This window comes from Panthera uncia, chromosome A2 (assembly GCF_023721935.1).
Source record: "Panthera uncia isolate 11264 chromosome A2, Puncia_PCG_1.0, whole genome shotgun sequence".
Taxonomy (NCBI): domain Eukaryota; kingdom Metazoa; phylum Chordata; class Mammalia; order Carnivora; family Felidae; genus Panthera; species Panthera uncia.
The window spans coordinates 52549804-52569190 of record NC_064816.1 but is presented as its reverse complement, the minus strand read 5'-3'; the positions used below and the strand labels follow the sequence as shown (position 1 = coordinate 52569190).

Below are 19387 nucleotides of genomic sequence, written 5' to 3'. Positions count from 1 at the left end.
GTGCTGGGGCACAGAGATGCGAGATACCTTGCCCGAGACATGGGTCTGAAGTGGCAGAGTTAAAACTGGAGGCGGGCACTCCATCTCCGTCTAAGTTCATATCTAAGAAGTAGGAGATCTCCTATACATTTTAAGGGCTGAGAGGCTAACTGGGTAGATCTGGGTCTTTGGAGACTCAAGTTAGGGCAACAGGAATAAATGTGCTAAATAGAGTAAAGTGTTGTACAAATATAAGGCAGGGCCATATTTCATTTAATATTAATAGAGTTGCCCTTCCGTCATTTACTAATCCAATAAACATTTATTGAGAACCTAAAGAGATACGTGGAAGCTCAGTGGGTTCAGAACAATAGAGACAAAGTCCCTGCATCGTGGAAGTCACAGTCCAGAGAGGAGAGCAGGTGTTTAAGGGAAATTACGTGTATGTCGGGCTAATAAAGGGGAAGTTCAGGATGCTTTCCCTGGTGTGTGTTGGGAGAATCTGACCTTGTCTGTGGGGTCAGAGAAGTTCTCTCTAAGGAAATGACATTTTAGCTGTGACATGAGAAGTCAGCAGAGTCTGAGAGAAGGTGTACTGGGCACAGGAAACAGCGCAATCAGAGATCCTGAGGTAAGAGAGAAACTCGCACAAGAATTAGAAATTCAGAGTTACTAGCATATGACAATTTGCCATAAAACAGTGACTTAGCCTGCTTTCATGGAAATGAAATTTCTTATGACAATTTCAATCTTTACTTTCTCTCTCTCTCTCTTTATGTATCATGGACACTAGATGTGACAGCCTTTTTGATCACTCTAGACCTTAACTAGTTTTTACTAAGTTTTAATTTTGTGAAGATACATTCTTTACTTGTTACCTACATTAGCAGAGTTAAACACATCCTGAAAGACACATATGGAGGCATCTTTGGAAATGTGATGTTATTGCTACAAAGATACTGCAATACTTCAACGGAAGTTACACAGAATTTTACCAAACAACTTCAGGTTTTCAGTTCCTCTGCATTCATTTCCTATCAATACTATCGCTAACTAATATCCATTAGTTAATTTTAACTATCAATTTTTAACAGTTGTTGCAATTCATGCTCACTGCCATTCTTCAAATTACATGTCACTTAGTCCAGTGCTTAGTTCAGATCGCCAGATTGCCTAAAATAAAGACTTTGACTAAGCTGATCTGGAATAGGGCTAAGGTTCTGCTTTTTTTTTTTTTAATTTTTTTTTAACGTTTATTTATTTTTGAGACAAAGAGAGACAGATCATGAACGGGGGAGGGTCAGAGAGAGGGAGACACAGAATCTGAAACAGGCTCCAGGCTCTGAGCTGTCAGCACAGAGCCCGATGCGGGGCTTGAACTCACAGACCGTGAGATCGTGACCTGAGCCGAAGTCGGCCGCTTAACCAACTGAGTCACCCAGGCGCCCCTAAGGTTCTGCATTTTTAACAATTCCCCAGGTGGTGCTGATTCTGCTGGTCCAAGGATCACATGAATATTAAGGATTTAGATTAAAGACTGAACAAGGTCATTATTTTCGTTCAGTAGCATACATTTTTATTTTAAAAATGACATTGCAGTTTCAAATGCAGGATAAAAAAGGAATTTATTTTAATTTTTTTTTTTTTAATTTTTTTTTTTCAACGTTTTTTTATTTATTTTTGGGACAGAGAGAGACAGAGCATGAACGGGGGAGGGGCAGAGAGAGAGGGAGACACAGAATCGGAAACAGGCTCCAGGCTCCGAGCCATCAGCCCAGAGCCTGATGCGGGGCTCGAACTCACGGACCGCGAGATCGTGACCTGGCTGAAGTCGGACGCTTAACCGACTGCGCCACCCAGGCGCCCCAATTTTTTTAATGTTTATTTATTTTTGACAGACAGAGTGTGAGTGGGGAAGGGGCAGAGAGAGAGAGAAAGACAGAATCTGAAGAGGCTCCAGGCTTTGAGCTGTCAGCACAGAGCCAGATGTAGGGCTTGAACTCACAAGCCATGAGATCATGACCTGAGCCAAAGTCAGATGCTTAACTAACTGGGCCACCCAGGGGCCCCAAAAAGAAATTTATTTGAAAATTTGGGTTTGGATCATAGGTAGCTTGAAGGATTTGCAACTGAAATCTCCTTTTTCTAGTATTTTCTATATTGAAGATATTGAAACCAATGTCAAGAGGCTCTGCAACTTATTTTAAAAATCAATCATCTATTTTTTTAATTTTTTTTTTTCTTTTCAACGTTTTTATTTATTTTTTTGGGACAGAGAGAGACAGAGCATGAACGGGGGAGGGGCAGAGAGAGAGGGAGACACAGAATCGGAAACAGGCTCCAGGCTCCGAGCCATCAGCCCAGAGCCCGACGCGGGGCTCGAACTCACGGACCGTGAGATCGTGACCTGGCTGAAGTCGGACGCTTAACCGACTGCGCCACCCAGGCGCCCCAATCATCTATTTTTTTTAAGAGAAAGACATTTCTAATTTTTTAATGTTTTATTTATTTTTGAGAGAGGGAGAGAGACAGAGCATGAGCTGGGGAGGGGCAGAGAGTGAGGGAGACACAGAATCCCAAGCAGACTCCAGGCTTTGAACTGTGAGCACAGAGCTCCATGTGGGGCTTGAACCCACAAACTGAACTGCGAGGTCATGACCCTAGCCGAGTCAGACACTAAACCAACTGAACCACCCAGGCGCCCCAATAATTATCTATTTTTTGAATTTTTTTTTTTTTTTGAGAGAAAGAGAGTGCCAGCGAGGGAGGGGCAGAGAGAGAGGGAGACAGAGGATATGAAGCAGGCTCTGTACTCTCAGTGCAGAGCCCAATGTGGGGCTTGAATTCACAAACCACAAGATCATGACCTGAGCCGAAATCAAGAGTTGGACGCTTAACTGACTGGGCCACCCAGGTGCACCAATGGTCTATTTTTTGTTTTTGCTTTTTTAAAAATGTTTATTTATTTGTTTTTGAGAGAGGGAGAGAGAGAGAGAGAGAGAGAGAGCGAGCGCACAAGCAGGGGAGGGGCAGACAGAGAGAGGGAGACACAGAATCTGAAGGGGCTCCAGGCTCTGCGCTGCCAGCACAGAGCCCGACACGGGGCTCAAACTCACGAGCTGTGAGATCATGACCTGAGCCGAAGTCACACCCTAACCAACTGAGCCACCCTGGTGCCCCAATAATCTGTTTTTTAAATAATCTATTTTTTTGTAAGCATTCTCATTTAGTTTTTCTTTGAAGAACTTCTTAATCCCTTTCAGGTTTTTGAGAGCATTATGTACATCCAAAATTATGTTTTTTGTGCATTGAATTTTCTGTATCATTTTATTTAAACCATTCATTTTACCTAAAGCATCATACCAAGTCAGTACTAAGCTAACAAATTTAGACAAGGATATGTTTGAAAGCAGAACATCAGCTGGTATTTCAGGACCTGTGTTCTTTATTAATATCATCATAAAAAAGATCATTGCACACTGTTTGTAACTGAGTTTTCACTGGCATGATAGTATCAATTCAATTTCCCCATCATATATTTAACAGTGGTTTCACATTTATATTCAATGTTTTTCAATATACCCACGTGTTTAACTGAAACTGAAAAGCAGTCATATAGTTTTTGGAAGATATTTTAAAATTCAGTAATGTCAAAGGAGAGTTTGACTGCACTGTTCACAATGAAGTTTAAAGAATGCTTTAAAAATATATACAATGGTGTATCATTTTTTTCAAAGAACTATTACAATGCTACATTTTCCCCATATAGTTGCATCATTGTCATATTTCTTGTTTCTCAAATGATTTTTGTCAAGTTCAGTGTTTGTAAGTATTTTATTAAAAATTTAAAGTGGGGGTGCTTGGCTGGCTCAGTGGGTGGAACATGAGATTCTTGATATCTGTGTTGTAAGTTCAAGTCCCATGGTTGGTGTAGAGATTACTTAAAATAAAATCTTTAGGAGTGCTTGGGTGGCTCAGTCAGTTAAGCGTCCAACTTTGGCTTGGGTCATGATCTCATGGTTCGTGAGTTCCAATCCTGCATCAGGCTCTCTCTGCTATCAGTGTGGAGGCTGCTTTGGATCCTGTGTTCCCCTCTCTCTCTGCCCCTCCCCTGCTCTCCCTCTCTGTCTCAAAATAAATAGACATTTCAAAAATAAATAAATAAAATCTTTAAAGGAAAATATTTGAGTTTAGAAATCTACAAGTTGAATCATAATTATTATCTGTGTTACATACATTAGGTATTGAATCTAAAATAATGAGTTAATGTTTAGCACTTCTCACCTTATCCCCAAGTATATCTTTTATAACACCTGCTAACATTTTAATAAATGGGTTTTATATTCATCCCCTGAGTAATGTGCCATGTTTTTTTGGTGTTATTTGATTTTGCATAAATACTCTTCCATGATGTTACCAAATGTTGCCAAATGGATAATATTCCAATTTCCGCACTGTGAAAAGTAATTGGGTAAGTGTTTGAATGTTAGATATTACCTCACCAAGAGCAGAATCATTTGTATAATGTTTTCAATAGGAGCACACCAATATTTCTTCCCATTTTATACAGTATTCTGCAGCACTATTTTTCACTGTGTCCCATGTATCTCTGATGTTTTTTTCTGTGTTTTCCCTCCTTTTCCTTTTCTGTGCTTTAATCTGTATTCTTTTGATTGTATCTTTTAGTTCACTAATCTTCTGTTCTGCTGTTTCTAATCTGCTATGAATTATATAAAATGATTTTTTTTTAAAGATTTTGTTTTTTAAGTAATCTCTACACTCCAAGTTTGGGGCTCAAACTTATAACCTGGAGATCAAGAGTCCTGTGCTCTACTGACTGAGCCAGACAGGCTCCCTTAATGAATTCTTTTTGATCACAATTTTATTAAGACATACTATACATACAATAAACTGCAATTGTTTATAGTACACAATCAGATGAACTTTGACCTAGGTATATACCCATGAAACCACTGCCATAATCAAGATTCAGATTATTCTGATCACCTCCAAAAGTTTCTTTGTACTCATTCACCCCTCATCTCTCTTTCTCCATATCTGGACCCGTGAAAGTTCCCCGGGTCTATAGTGCTCTCGCTATAGATTAGTTTGCATTTTCTAGAATTTTATGTGGAATTATACAATATGTATTCTTTTGTCTTCAGCTTCTGTTGCTCAGTATAATGTTTTCAGGATTCATCCACATAGTCGGGTGTATTGGTAATTCATCCCTTTTAACTGCTGAGTAGTATTCCATTGTATAGATATACCAAATTTGTTCATCCATTTACCTGTTGATGGGTATTTGAGTTGTTTCCAGTGTTTTGATACTGCGAGTAGAGCTGCTATAAATATTCTTGGTGTGGGTATATGTTTTCATTTCTCTTGGTTATATGATAGTCTTTTTGAAGTGTCCATTTGGCTTTACTCTAGTCTCCAGTTATTTTACACTAGTCAACAGTAATCTAAGTGTTGCTATGAAGGCATTTTTGTATAGATAGTTAAAATCCTTAATCAGTTGACTTTAAGAAAGGGAGATTATCATAGATAATTTGGTTTGGCCTGATTCAATCATGAGAAGTCATTAAAAGCAGAGTTGAGTTTCTCCTGAAGAAGATATATTGCCTTGGGACAACAGTTTCTGTCTTAGCCTGAAAGTTCCAGTCGGCCCTTCCTGATAGCCTGCCCTATGAATTTTAAATGTGCTTAAATAGCCCTTTTCCCCACCCCCAATTGCATAAATCAGTTTCTTGAAATAAATCTCTTATTTCTTGTCTTCTACTTGTCCTGCTTCTCTGAACCCTGACGGATACAGATTTTGGTATTGAAAGTGGTTCTAAATGAACAGAATCTTAAGAATGAGTTTTCTGGATTGGTTCTCTAACCTGGTTAGATTTAAATGCTTATTTATTTATTTATTTATTTATTTGAGAGAATAGAGACATTGCAAGCAGGGTAGGGGCAGAGAGAGACAGGAAGAGAGAGAACCTCAAACAGGCTCCGTGCTGTCAGCACAGAGCCCCATGTGGGGCTCAAACTCATGAACTGTGAGATGGTGACCTGAGCCAAAATCAAGAGTTGGTCGTTTAACCGGACTGAGACACCCAGGCATCCCTAACCTGGTTAGATTTAAAGGCACTAATGACTATTTCCAGTGGTAAAGAGGGTACTGGTAGTCCATGGCATGATGAGGCATTGGGTACTCCTAATCAAATACCTATGTCAAGCGAGGTCGTTAGTGGCCATGTATTTTCCACCTTAGAATATTGTAGTCAAATTAGGAATATAATGGGATTGGCTGGTTGCTCCTAACTGTACTGAAGAAAGTGGGGAAAGAAAAGGTTGAGCTCAAACTATGCATAGATGACTTGAAAGCTTCTGAATCTGCCTCGAAATAAACCCTTAGTGCCAAGATTTCTGAAAACCAAACTCAGAGCCTCATTCTGCAAGTGGGTAATAGAAACGCTGGTTAGAGTCTGGCAGGCCCCATGAATTACAGTGCAGAACCTTAGGGTTTTGGAGCAAAACACTGCCATTGTCTACATATAACTACTCTCCTTTTGAGAAATAGTTTTTGGCTTACTACTGAGCCCTAGAACAGACTGAATGCTTGACCATGGCCATCAAGTTACCATGTGATCTGAGCTGCCCATCATGAACTAGGTGTTATCTGACTCACCAAATTATAAAGTTGTGCATAAATGGCAATCACAAATGGTATGGTTACTGAAGGTATGAGTACGTTGTATGAAGAAGTGGCCCAAATGTCCTTGGTCTCTTGCTACAGTATCTTTTCTCTCTCAGCCCACAGATACAAACCATTGGGTCATCCCTATGACCAGTTGACTGGGGAAGAGAAAGGGTAGTCTTGGTTTATAGCCTTGTGTACAAAGGTTCTGCACAATATGCAGGCACTGGGTGAAAATGGACTGCTATAGTACTATAGCTCTTTTCTGGGATAATCTTGAAGAATAATAGTGAAGGAAAAGCCTCCTGGTTGGCAGACTTCGAGCAGTGCACCTGCTTCCTCATTTTGCCTTGAAGGAGAAATGGCCAGAAGCTCTGTTGGTCTGGAGGTCTTGGCTCCAAAGGGAAGAATGCTTCCACCAGAAGACCCAACAATGATTCTTTTTCTTTTTTTTTCACTTTTCAAAAGAATTTTATTTTATTTTTTGCATTTTATTTACATCTAAGTTAGTTAACATATGGTGTAATAATGGTTTTAGGAGAATTTAGTGACTCATCACTTATATGTAACACCCAGTGCTCACCCTGACAAGTGCCCTCCTTAATGTCCATCACCCATTTAGCCCATCCCCCCAACCAACACCCCTCCAGCAACCCTCAGTTTGTTCTCTGTATTTAAGAGTCTTTTATGGGTTGCCTCCCTCTTTGTTTTTATCTTATTTCTCCTTCCCTTCCCCTATATCCATCTGTTTTATTTCTTAAATTCCACTTGAGTGAGGTCATATATTTATCTTTCTTTGATTGACTTATTTTGTTTAGCATATTACACTATAGTTCCATCCACGTTCTTGCAAATGGCAAGATTTCATTTTTTTTTTGATTGCTGAGTAATATTCCATACCTCACATCTTTATCCATTTATCAGTCGAAAGACATTTGGGCTCTTTCCACAATTTGGTAGTGCTGCTAACAATGATTCTTTTGAACTGGAAGTGGAGATTGTCACCTGGTCACTTTGGGTATCTCATGCCTCTGAATCAACAGGCAAAGAAGGGAGGGTTGTTTTTTTTTTTTTTTTTAAATGTTTACTTATTTTATTTTTGAGAGAGAGAGAGAGAAAGAGGGTAAGAGAGAAAGGGAGAAAGAGAATCCCTTTCTGTCAGCTGTAAGCGCAGAGCCCAACAAGGCTCCAACCCACAAACCATGAGATCATGACTTAAGCTGAAATCAAGAGTCAAACGTTAAACCTATTGAGCCACCCAGGAGAGCCAGAAGGAAGTTTCTTATATAAATGAAATAAATCACACAGAGAAAGACAGATATATGATTTCACTCATATGTGGCATCTAGACAAAATAAAAAATGAATGAATGAACGAACAAAAAAGAAACAGACCCATAAATATGGAGAACAAACTGGTGGTTGCAAGAGAGAAGGGTGGGGGGCAGGATGGGCAAAATGAGTGAAGCAGAGTGGGAGATACAGGCTTCCAGTTACTGTTTTACACGAGAAATTAATGTAAGAAGGGAGTTCCTGTATTGGCCAGGGTGACTGATCCTGATTACCAAGGGGGAAATGTAATTGCTACTACACAATGGAGATGTATTAACAATAGTTAACTCTATATTGCAGTATTAAGTTACAGGATGTCAAAAGTGGAAAGGGAACAGCACCTAAGGACTTTGTATTCTCTTTTAGGGAAAGATATATGTTTTCAGTTGTATGCAGGTTAGTTGTAGCATGTTAGGGGGAAGTATGGCCTTGTTGTCTTTATTTGGAGCTTAAGTACATTTAAAGAAATGTGTAGGAGTGGGATTGCTGGGTCATCAGACTTTTTAATTCTAGCTATTCTAATGAGAGTGTAGTGGGAGATCATGGTGGTTTTAATTAGCAAATTCCTGGATGAATAAAGATGTGGAGCATCTTTTTGTTGTTTATTGTTGTTTTTTTCCTTTGGTGAAATGTTTACTAAAACCTTTGCTTATTGTTTAATTGGGTTGTTTATTGTCTTTTTATTACTCAGTTATAAGAGTTCTTTATTCTGGATACAAGTCTATTGTCAGATATATTGTATTGCAAATTCTCCCTCCCATCTGTCGCTTGCCTTTTCATTTTCTTAATGGTGGCTTTCAAAGAATAAAGATTTTTTAATTTGATGAAGTTCAAATTACGAACTATTTCTTTTTGTGCCCTAAGAAATCTTTGCCTATCTTGAGACCGCTAAAGATTTTTTTTTGTTTTCTTCTAGAAATTTACTTGTAGTTTTAGCTTTCATGTTTATAATCCATTTTTAGTTTCCTCTGGGGCCTCCTTCAGTGCTCCTGAGATCTATAAATGCATCCCCCCATCTAAGATAAACTTGCCACCTCTCTGGCCTTCATTCTTCATCCAAACTATCATCAAGCCCTGTGCCTAGGAGGTGCTCTTCTCTACCACCACCAGTTTACCTTGCCTTGACTGTTACAGCAGCCTAACTGGCCCCTCTGTCCCAACTCTGAGCCCCCTCCAGAAGTGATGATTTTAAAATAGAAATGATGAAAAATCCTCAATGGCTTCCCCAGATTCTCAAATCCTTGCCCCAATTATTGTATACATCTTTCCGCGCTCAACTCCACATTCAGCGGTCTTTCAGCACACCATTCTGGCCATGCCAAGTTCTCACGTGTTGTACCTTGTTAACTCCTTTCAAGTCAGCCTTTGGATTCCAGCCTGCATATCCTTGACTAAATTCCTACCCCACCCTCCCAGGTTTTCTTAACACCACGTACCTCCCGGAAGAGATCTTACTAATTACAAATTGTAACGTTTTGTGATTCTCCCTTTAACGTTGTCCTTCTTCACCAGACCTAATTTCGTGTGGCTAGGGACTCTTTTATTTCCATAATGTACCCCCTGCAAGTGGAACAGGGCCTACCACACGGAAGCCTCAATACATTAGTGATGAACAAATAAATGAATTAGAAAAATGGAATAATAAAGGCATAGGCTGATGGCTGCTTGTGGTCCCTTCAGTGGTATTACCAGACGGCATATATTAACAGTCTCGGTCTTTTTCCCAGCAGCGGACGAAAACCTGCTAGATCGGAGAAGGGAGGAAGGCATTTCAATCAAGGTAGGAAGAACAGGTGTGTGATCCGGCACGGCGGCTGTAAGTCTGCTCAAGCCTGTGTAGCTCTGGGCCCTCGCTCCCTAGAAAAAGGGGTCAGACCAGAGGGCCTTAGTTTCTAGACCTTACACCCGGAGGAACCCATCCGGACCAGCACAGGATCACCTGCCAAGGTTCTGCTCTCCGGCCCAGCAACCGCGTGGGTGGGAGGGCGGAGCCACGCCTTCCGGGGGCCGTCCCCGCCCCTTGCAGCGTGCGCGCGCCCGTCGCCGCCTCGCGCTTGCGCGGCCAGCTGGGGGCAGAGGTTGTGGGCGGTGGCGGCGGGCGCGCGCGCTCTCGCCCCCTCGCGCCGGTTCGCGCTCCCGCGCCGGGGCTGAGGAGGCTGTGGCGGCTGCAGCGGCGGCTGCGGCGGCTGAGGCGGCACGGGGGGAGGGCCGGGAGGGGGGTGGTTGGGGGGGATGGACCGAGCGAGGCGGCCGCAGCGGCAGGAGCCGGCGCTTGAGCTCGAGCCACGGCGCTGGCGGAGACGCCGGCTGCCCCTCCCCTCCGCACCGGTGAGTGAGTGCTCCCGCCCCGGACGCTGGCGGCGGCCGCGGCCCCTCACGGCCCTTCCGCCGCGGGTGTGGAGAGTCGTGAGGGGAGCGTGGCCCAGAGGCGCGGCCGACGCGGGCCCGGCCTCCCGCTCGCGGCCTGGCGCGGCTCGGACCCTCGGTCGCCTCCGTTCGGGGCTGGAGCTCCGGGCCTAAGACTCGTCCTCCAGCATCCCGCCGGGCCTTTTTCCTTCCCAGCTCGTTCCGCTGTCACTTCGACCCTGGGGCTTCCCTCCCCACCCCCTCTCTTCGCTCCCCTTTCCAGCCCCCTCCCCCCTTTCCAGCCCCCACCTTTCCAGGGCCAAGGGGAGGGAGGAGAGTGTGAGGAGTTGGGCCGAGGCCTGAGGGACTGTTTGGGAGTATACTCTGGTGGGGGTCTGGGGTCCTATGAGCCCTCGCTCGTCCCGGTGTCCCCAGAAGTTGGCCACTGGGGCCCAGCTGTTGCCACCTGAAACCAGTTTTGCACCTTTTGTTTTGATTTTGAACTTGTCGTTTGGGGGAGGGGGGAGGAGCCCGCTGTACTGGGAAAGGGAGAATAGGTGCTGCAAGGTGGGCCGTGAGACTAGGCTGGCTGGGCTTGGCCTCGGAGTGCCTTTTATTAATCCATTTAGGAAGAGAAAAGGGGGCTCAGTGAGTTGCACCTTCCCTAAAGGGCAGATATCCGTTTATAGCTTGCAAACCCCTGCTTTTTTCATTTTAAGCAAAGGTGTGTGTAGTGTTGGTCCAATTGTTGGTTTGGTTCCTACCTTAACAACATTGATGATGAGGCTCTCCCAGGTGAATCTGCAGCTGAGTTTCTTGAAGCAGCCCACTTGAGCTGTTGGCTGATTTCTCCCTTTTCTTTGATGACACCATCCACGAGTCCTGGTAGATTCTAGTCACCGCTTTTGCAAGTCTGCCTTTTCATCCTGACTTGTCACAGAAGAAAGGAAGAACACACAGTCTAATCCAAAATGGTTGCTATAAGTCTGACATACTCATAGGCATCTCTAGGAAAGGTCTGAATTCCTAAATTAGTTAATTCTAAAAAAAAAAAAAAAAAAAAAAATCCAGGGCTTAAAAAGCATGTAGCTGCTTTACAACCAAACTTTGATATGTTTACGTCTTTTGACCAGTATCTTAAATTTTGGGAGAGATTCGTTAAACCGAATCCTTGTCTTTGAAGTACCTGTGTATAGAAATTGTTGCAAAGCCTGGAGGAAAGAACCTTATGAAAATGTTAATGACAGGATCCCTCAGGGGGTAGGTATGTTGTTTTCCTCCATTTGTAGATTAAAACAGTGAGACCAGAATTGCGAGTAGGTGGTAGTTTTACTAGTGTCCTGTAACACACGATGCTTTTAGGTGGGATTTTAAGGTAACAATACCTTGTCCTCTACCAACAGAATTGGCTTGTATTTTTCTTTTTTTTTTTTGAAATCACACACCCACTCTCTGGCTAGTATAGAAAGATTAAAAAGCTGCTTCTGGTCTGTGGGTGGTAACCTTTTAATTTCTAAAGAGTTTTCAGTTGCTTACAGAATAGATTGCTGATCAGCGTAGGAAAAATTTAGATATTAGAATGTCATTAGCACGTGATTGAGATCTGTTATAATTATGAACATTAAGATTTGGCATAGTGTGGATGTTGTATACTATGTATAGGAAATTAGATTTCTCAGAGGATTTGCATCTTAAGGTAAACAGAGGCGCAGTCCGCTGACAGAATGTTGTTACACCTTCCAGTAGTTGAGGGAATCCTTTATAAGCACAAAAAAACCTGTACAATTTGATGAAGAAACCCAATGACCTGGACTAGTTGGTGACCACCATTTCTTTAAGCTGTTTGTTCCTTCTCTCCACTGGAATATTTCCCCTTTTCTGCAAGAGTCATATATGCACAAAACCTATAATGGCTAAGGGCTTAAGTTTAAATTCCTCAAAATGACATGAATTCCTCAAAATCACATTTATGATTTATTTCTTCATAGAATATTTATTGAGTCCTTATTTTGTTCCAGAAGTTTTTCTAAATACTGGGCAATGGTGGGGAACAAAATAGACAAAGTCCTTGTTATTGGGCTTTTTTTGGTTTGTGTGAGAATGAGGATAACAAACAAGTAGACAGGATAATTTTGGGTAATGCTGTAAATCAGCAGTTAGCAAACTTTTTCTGTTAAAGACCAGAAAGTATTTTAGGCTTTATGGGCCATACACTTTTTGTTGCAACTACTCAACTCTGTTGTTGTAGTGCAAAGTAGCCACAGACAGTACATAAACAAGTGTTTCTGTGTTCTAATTAAACTTGGTAGGAGTGCCTTGGTGGCTCAGTCGATTAAGCTTTCCACTAGTGATTTTGGCTCAGGTCAGGATCTCATGGTTCCTGGGATTGAGCCCTGAGTAGGATTCTGAGCTGACAATGTGGAACCTGCTTGGGATTCTCTTTCTCTCCCTCTCTTTTCTGCCCCTCCCTCACCCATGCATGCACATTCTCTCTCTCTCTCAAATAAACAAAAAAACCCAAACAACTTTGTACATTGAAATTTGAATTTCATGTAATTTTCCCATGTCACAAAATATTCTTTTTCATTTTTTTGGGGGGGGAGGTCATATTAAAACATAGGACAAGCTGGATATTGGCCTGTAGGCTCTAGTGTGGCCCTTTATAGAAAAAGTTTGCTGATTCCTGATATCAGCTATGAAGAAGATAAGACAAGATGTGACAAGTGAGTGACTGGTGGGTTGGTGGGGAGGCCTCACTAAGGAGTAGATATTTCATTTGTGGCCTAAAAGATGGAAGAATTTTACTGGCAAATGAAACAGCAAGTACAAAGATCTGCAAGTGGAAATGAACTGGTCCTATGTTCCCCAGCATTGAACTTTACATACCATGTCATTCTTGCCTTTGTGACTCTGCTCATTTTGTTTTTAAGTAGGTTGCCCTATTCTGTCAGGTTTTAAAAGTCTACCCATAATAGAATCTAAGACTTGGAAGAGATCTTAACTTCCTACCCGGTTGCTCTCTTCTAAAATGTTCTCAGTGGTTTTTCAGCTTCTGTTTGAAACCTTTGATGATTGTAAATTCATTACTTTGAGATAGCCTATGCCATTTTTGGATAGTTCTAATTGTTAGAATGTTCTTCATGTTGTAATAGGATTCACCCTTTCTACCTTTTTTCCCTGATGCTGCCTTACAGTGACTATGGCGTAAGCCTACAGTGGGTTGCACCTCATTCCCAGGGATCAGTTCTAAAGCCAGGACTTGAAACAAAAATCACATAAAATGAAAACTATATTTGAAAATCCTGTAAATTGCTTAAAAAGTATACATGTTTTTGTGTATATAGCAATATATAATTCTTGGGCACTTTGCAAACTGAGAGCCACTGTGCATTACTGAAGGAAGGTGCAAGAGGAAATTATTATGTAGATATCCAGGTCTTCAAATAGTTTTGCTTTTTAAAACAGCTGTCAAATCTCTATCAGAGAGTGGTAGATGGTGGCACATTTTAATGTGTTTCTGCTTCCTTGCAGAGTTTATTTTATTGTATTTTTACATTAAGCCTCTTATATTAATGTTTATAAATGTGTTGTGAATATTAAATGAGATAATATATATAGAAGCACCTGGCACATGGTAAGTGGTCAATAAATGTTTGCCAGATTTAAAGTTTTTGCTTCAGTGGGCTCACATGCACACTGTCCTTTGAAAAGTTGCAGAGAAGAACTTGGCCACCTGCTTCCTGTCTTTCCAAATTGGCATTTCCTGTTGTGGCTTTACCAAACAGCTGTCACTCTCTATGTCCTTGAGTGTTGGTCACATTTTACCAGAGGTCAGCTAGTAAGTTAAATGGCTGTATGTTGTAACTCTGTTCTGCCACATGACTCAAAGTATTTGAACACTGCTGTTGTCTCCCATTCAGGTCTTTACTTTTCAGGGCTAAACTTCATGTCTTTCATTTCTTCTAATATTTTTTTAATTTCTTTACCCTCTTGTTGTTCTTATGAGTACACCAGTTTATTGTTGTTTATTTTTACTTTGGTACCCTGAATTACATTTTAAGGTACAAACTCATCTTTCATCTCCTTGATGAAGTCTACCTTCATAATTCTAGACCTTCTCTATATTCCTAATATACTTTTAGCTACACTTCTCAATTTAATATTTTTTAAAATTTATACTTGTTCACAAGCATTTTTCTTCACAGTGAGACAATAAGCTTCTTCAAGGCCAGCACCTTGTTTCATGTATCTTTTGTGTCCTGATGCACTGAGGAAAATTTCAGGCGTGCAGTAGATCATAAGTGTCTGATGTCAGCTCAGGTCAGGATCTCACGGTTTGTGAGTTTGAGCCCCATGTTGTGCTCTGTGCTGTCAGTTCAGAGCCTGGAGCCTGCTTCATATTCTGTGTCTCCCTCTCTCTTTGCCCTTCCCCCGCTTGCACTTTCTCTCTCTTAAAAAAAAAAAACAAAAAAACAAAAAAACAAAAAAAACCACACGCAAAAAAACCTTTTAAAATAAACTTTTTTTTAGAAGTGTTATATTTACTTCATTATTGTGAAGATAGTACAGAGAGTTCCTGTCTGTCTAGTTTCTCTTATTATTAACATATTAGTGTGGTACATTTGTCACAGGTAATGAACCATTATTGATCCATTATTACTAAGTTCTACAGTTTTTCTTTTAATATTCCTTTTTTTGTTCTAGGATCCCATTCAGGATGCCATGTTACATTTAATAGTCTTGTCTCTTTAGCTCCTCTTGGTTATGATGATTTCTCAGACTTTCCTTGTTTTTAATGACCTTGGCAATTTTGAAGATAACGGATTAGGTATTTTTGTAGACTCTCCTTCAGTTGGAATTTGTGTGATGCTTTTCTAGTGGTTAGACTAATGTACTTTGATTTTGGAAAGACCACAGAGGTAAAGTGTCATTCTCATCACAAACCAGAAGTACGTACTAGTGATATCACTTGCTGGTGTTGATGTTAACTTTGATCACCCAGCTTGAGGTAGTGTTTGTTTTCTCAACTATAAAGTTAACCTTTTTGTTCTTCTCTTTCTATCCATATTCTGGAAGAAAGTTACTATGTGTAGCCTATACTTAATGAGTGATGAGTTACACTCCACCTCAAGGGTGGAGTATCTACATAAATTTTGTTGCTTCTGTTGTTTGAGCTTTGGGCATTGGGAACTCTTTCACTTGACTTCTGTTTCCCTTCCCTTTGATGTACTCACATGATTATGTGTGAAGGAGCACTTTCTGGCAACAAAAAATGCTTCAGACTCCTCTTTTATATATCATGTTCTAGTTCCTATAGTCAGCCAATTTTCCGAGGAGCCCTAGTTCCTTTTATGGGGAAATGGTATTAGAAACTAAGATTTGAGTGCGAGATGTGCTAGTAGCTACTTGAGTATTGTTGCTTCTAGGCCATCTGAATGACAGAGAAAGGCGATTCATGTGTATAAATTAAGCTGTTAATATACACATCTATAAGTATTTCTATATGTAACCATTTGTCTCTATATTAAGCTGAACATGAATTCATACAGGTGTTTCCAATTCTAATTCCTTACCACATGGATCATTCTAACCTCCACTATCCATTTACTTAATTCTTCAATTCCAGTATACATTTGAAGTGATTTCAGAATTTTTTTAATATGTATACCTGTGGGAAATAACTTTATTAACTAGAGCACAGTGCTTATGGATAGTTCCTTTTGCCTTTAGTCTTATAGACTCCACTCATTTCCAGCATTACTTGGTCAGCACCTTATTCCTCCACCTACTTTGGGAGGTTGTTTCATGTTTATAATAGATTTGAATTTTTTTTAATGTTTATTGTTGAGAGAGAGAAAGAGAGAGAGAGAGAGAGAGAGAGAGAGGGGCAGAGAGAGAGGGAGACACAATCTCAGTGCTGCAGGCTCTCAGTGCTAACAGCTCAGCCTGATGTGGGGCTTGAACCTCCCAACTGCTAGATCATGATCTGAGCCAAAACAAAGTTAGACGCTTAACCCACTGAACCACCCAGGCACCCCTATAATAGATTTAGATTGTTTTGTCACATTCTGCATTCTATGCTGAGATCCCTTTACCTCTTACGGGATTATTTTAAAATTTGCACACATTAAGGCTTATTCTCTGTGCTGTGACACAATGGGTTTTGACAAACTTTTAATCTCTTGTGTTAACCATTACAGTATCCTGTAGAATAGTTTCAGTGCTCTAAAAAATTTATCCATCACCTATTCAACTCCCCTGATACCAGCCCCTGGGCAACCATTGATCTGTTTATTGTCTCTACAGTTTTGCCTTTTCCAGAATGTCAATATTTTAAATTTAAAGAAGTATTTTTGAATGATTTTTATGAACACAGCATTTTGTTAAGTAGTGGGAGATACAAGTACTAGACAACCAACACTCAAACTTTTTTTTCCTATTGAGCTAAAAGTCATATAACACAGAATTCATCATTTTAACCATTTAAAATGTACAGTTCAGAGGCTTTTAAGTACATTCACTATGTTGTACAACCACCACTACTATCTAATTCCAGAACAGTTTCATTAACCCAAAAAGAAACCTCATATTCATTAAGCAGTTCCTCTTCCCATCCCCTGGCAATCCCTAGACTGATTTTTGTCCCTATAGGTTTGCCTGTTTTGTATATTTAATATAAGTGGAATTATATAATGTATGGTCTTTTGTTTTTGGTTTCTCTTATTTAATAATGTTTTTAATATTTATCCATGTTGTAGCATATTTCAGTACTTAATTCCTTTTTTGTGGGTGAATAATCCATTTTATGGACATAACACATTTTCATTTATCAGTTGATGGACATTTGACTTGTTTTCACTTTTTGGCTGTTATGAGTAATGTTGCTCTGAACATTCATGTGTAAGTTTTTGTTTGAACATGTTTTAACTAATGCATTTCTTTTGATAAATTTTATTTTCATATTAAAGGGAAAGTTACCCAATGGCTCATTTGGTGTAAAGTGCTTACAGTGCTACTTTCTCTTGGCATGGTATTCATCAGTGAATAGTGAAATCACATAATTTTCCTGTTGTCTTTACAGAATAAAGATTTTGGTCCCATTGGGGCAACAGTGGGTAGCCTTCCCTAGAATTCTGTTAGAGGAACATCCTGATTTATGTTGTGTACCATTTAGTTATATTTCTGAGTAGCAAGTAGTCGCTCATTGTGAAGCTGGATAATAAGATCTGCTTGTGGTCTAAAGGAATCTCTTGAGTGTATGAATTGTTTTTAACATTATATATTCAGAGGGATAGTAGGCAGGATTCCCATTCTGTAATCTATTTGGCATCAGTGGTATTATAGAGGTTTTATTTTTATTAACCACATTCCCTTTGAGGTTTAGACTATATTAGAGTGGCATTAAATATTAGTGTTTTCTTTTTCCTATTTTAGCAACCAGCCCTGATGCTTTGTTTTGCAGTTATTGCTTCAACACCTTTGCTTTGATAAATTCATTTTCCTCAGGAAGACTTGGCAGAAGTGTTCTTTTGCCAGTTTAGGGTAGCCTGACCAATTCATTGAAGTCTAATGTTTTTCATACTTCCTGAAAGCAAGGAACATTGGCTTTGTAAGCTTCTTGGTGACTTTGAGGTTCCGTGAAGACAATGGAATATAGATAAATTATATATTAACCATTATCATACTTTATCCCAAGAGTGTCTTTATAGGCAAGCCCTTCAAAAGTTTGTGTAATAGAACACTGGGCTGGAACCAAGAATATTTTAATTTCCCTTGTCTAAAAAGTCACTAATACTGGACAAATAACTTGTGCCTTGGGACAATTTGTTGTAGAAAAGATAATATTGACTTTCTCTACAGGGATGTTAGGAAATTAGTTCTATTAATCAAGTACTTTATAAGTACTGTATCTATATTCTGTTTACTATTTCTAATGTTCTTTATTTTTTTGTGTAGTTCCAGATTTCTAGTGTACATTTCCCTCTGAATGAAGGACTTCTTTAGCATTTCTTGTAGTGCAGCTTTGCTGGTGATGAATTTTTTAGCTTTTGTATGTCTGAAGAAGTCTTTAATTTGCCTTGATTTATAGAAGCTATTTTCACTACATATAGAATTCTGGGTTGACAGTATTTTTCTTTAACTATTTTAAAGATGTCTTACTGTCATCTGGCCCACATTGTTTGCAGTGAGAAGTTAGCTATCATTCTTTATGCCTCTGTGCATAATATGTGGTTGTCTTCTTTTGGCTACAGTTTATTTTTCTTTCAGTTTTTAAAATTTCTGGTGTAATACAGGTAACATAAAATTTACCATGTTAACCATTTTTGAGGGTACTGTTCAGTGGTATTAAGTACATTCATATCATTTGTGCAACCATCCAAACCGTCTTTCTCCAGGAGTCTTCATGTTGCAGAACTGAAACTGTACCTATTAAAAAATAACTCTCGGGCGCCTGGGTGGCTCAGTCGGTTAAGCATCTGACTTCAACTCAGGTCATGATCTCAGTTTGTGAGTTCGAGTCCCACATCGGGCTCTGTGCTAACAGCTCAGAGCCTGGAGCCTGCTTCGGATTCTGTGACTTCCTCTCTCTCTGCCCTTTCCCTGCTCACGTTCTGTCTGTCTCTCTCTGTCTCAAGAATAAACAAACATTAAAAATAAAAATAAATAAATAAATAAATAAATAACTCTCCATTCCAGGTCCCTGGTAACCACCATTCTATTTTCTGTCTGTGATTTTGACTGCTTTGGGTACTTCATAGAAGTGGAATCATACAGTGTTTATCTTTTTGTGACTGGGTTATTACATTTAGCATAATGTTATGAGGGTTCATCCATGTTGTAATATGTGTCAGAATTTCTTTCCTTTTTAAGGCTGAATATTCCATTGTATGAATAGATGACATTTCACCATCCATTTTTCTGTCAGTAGAAACTTGGGTTGTTTCCACATTAGCTATTATGAATAGAGCTGCTGTGAACATGAGTGTACAAATATCTGTTTGCGATCTTGCTTTTAGTTCTTTTGGGTATGTACCCAGAAGTG

The 19387-nt window shown here is 40.0% G+C and overlaps 1 protein-coding gene across 5 annotated transcripts in view; it reads left to right on the top strand.

Moving 5' to 3' along the window:
* The first annotated feature begins 586 nt into the window (after positions 1–586).
* TMCC1 (transmembrane and coiled-coil domain family 1) overlaps positions 587–19387 on the top strand; it is a 247514-nt gene continuing 228713 nt past the window's right edge. For 3 of the 5 annotated variants that reach the window (XM_049641034.1, XM_049641037.1, XM_049641035.1), the window contains exon 1: positions 10141–10326. The gene's annotated coding sequence lies outside the window, so the exon portion shown is untranslated. Of the gene's footprint in view, positions 611–9725; positions 9779–10137; positions 10327–19387 lie in introns of those variants that run through there. The other 2 variants (XM_049641038.1, XM_049641039.1) reach the window with 2 other exon arrangements.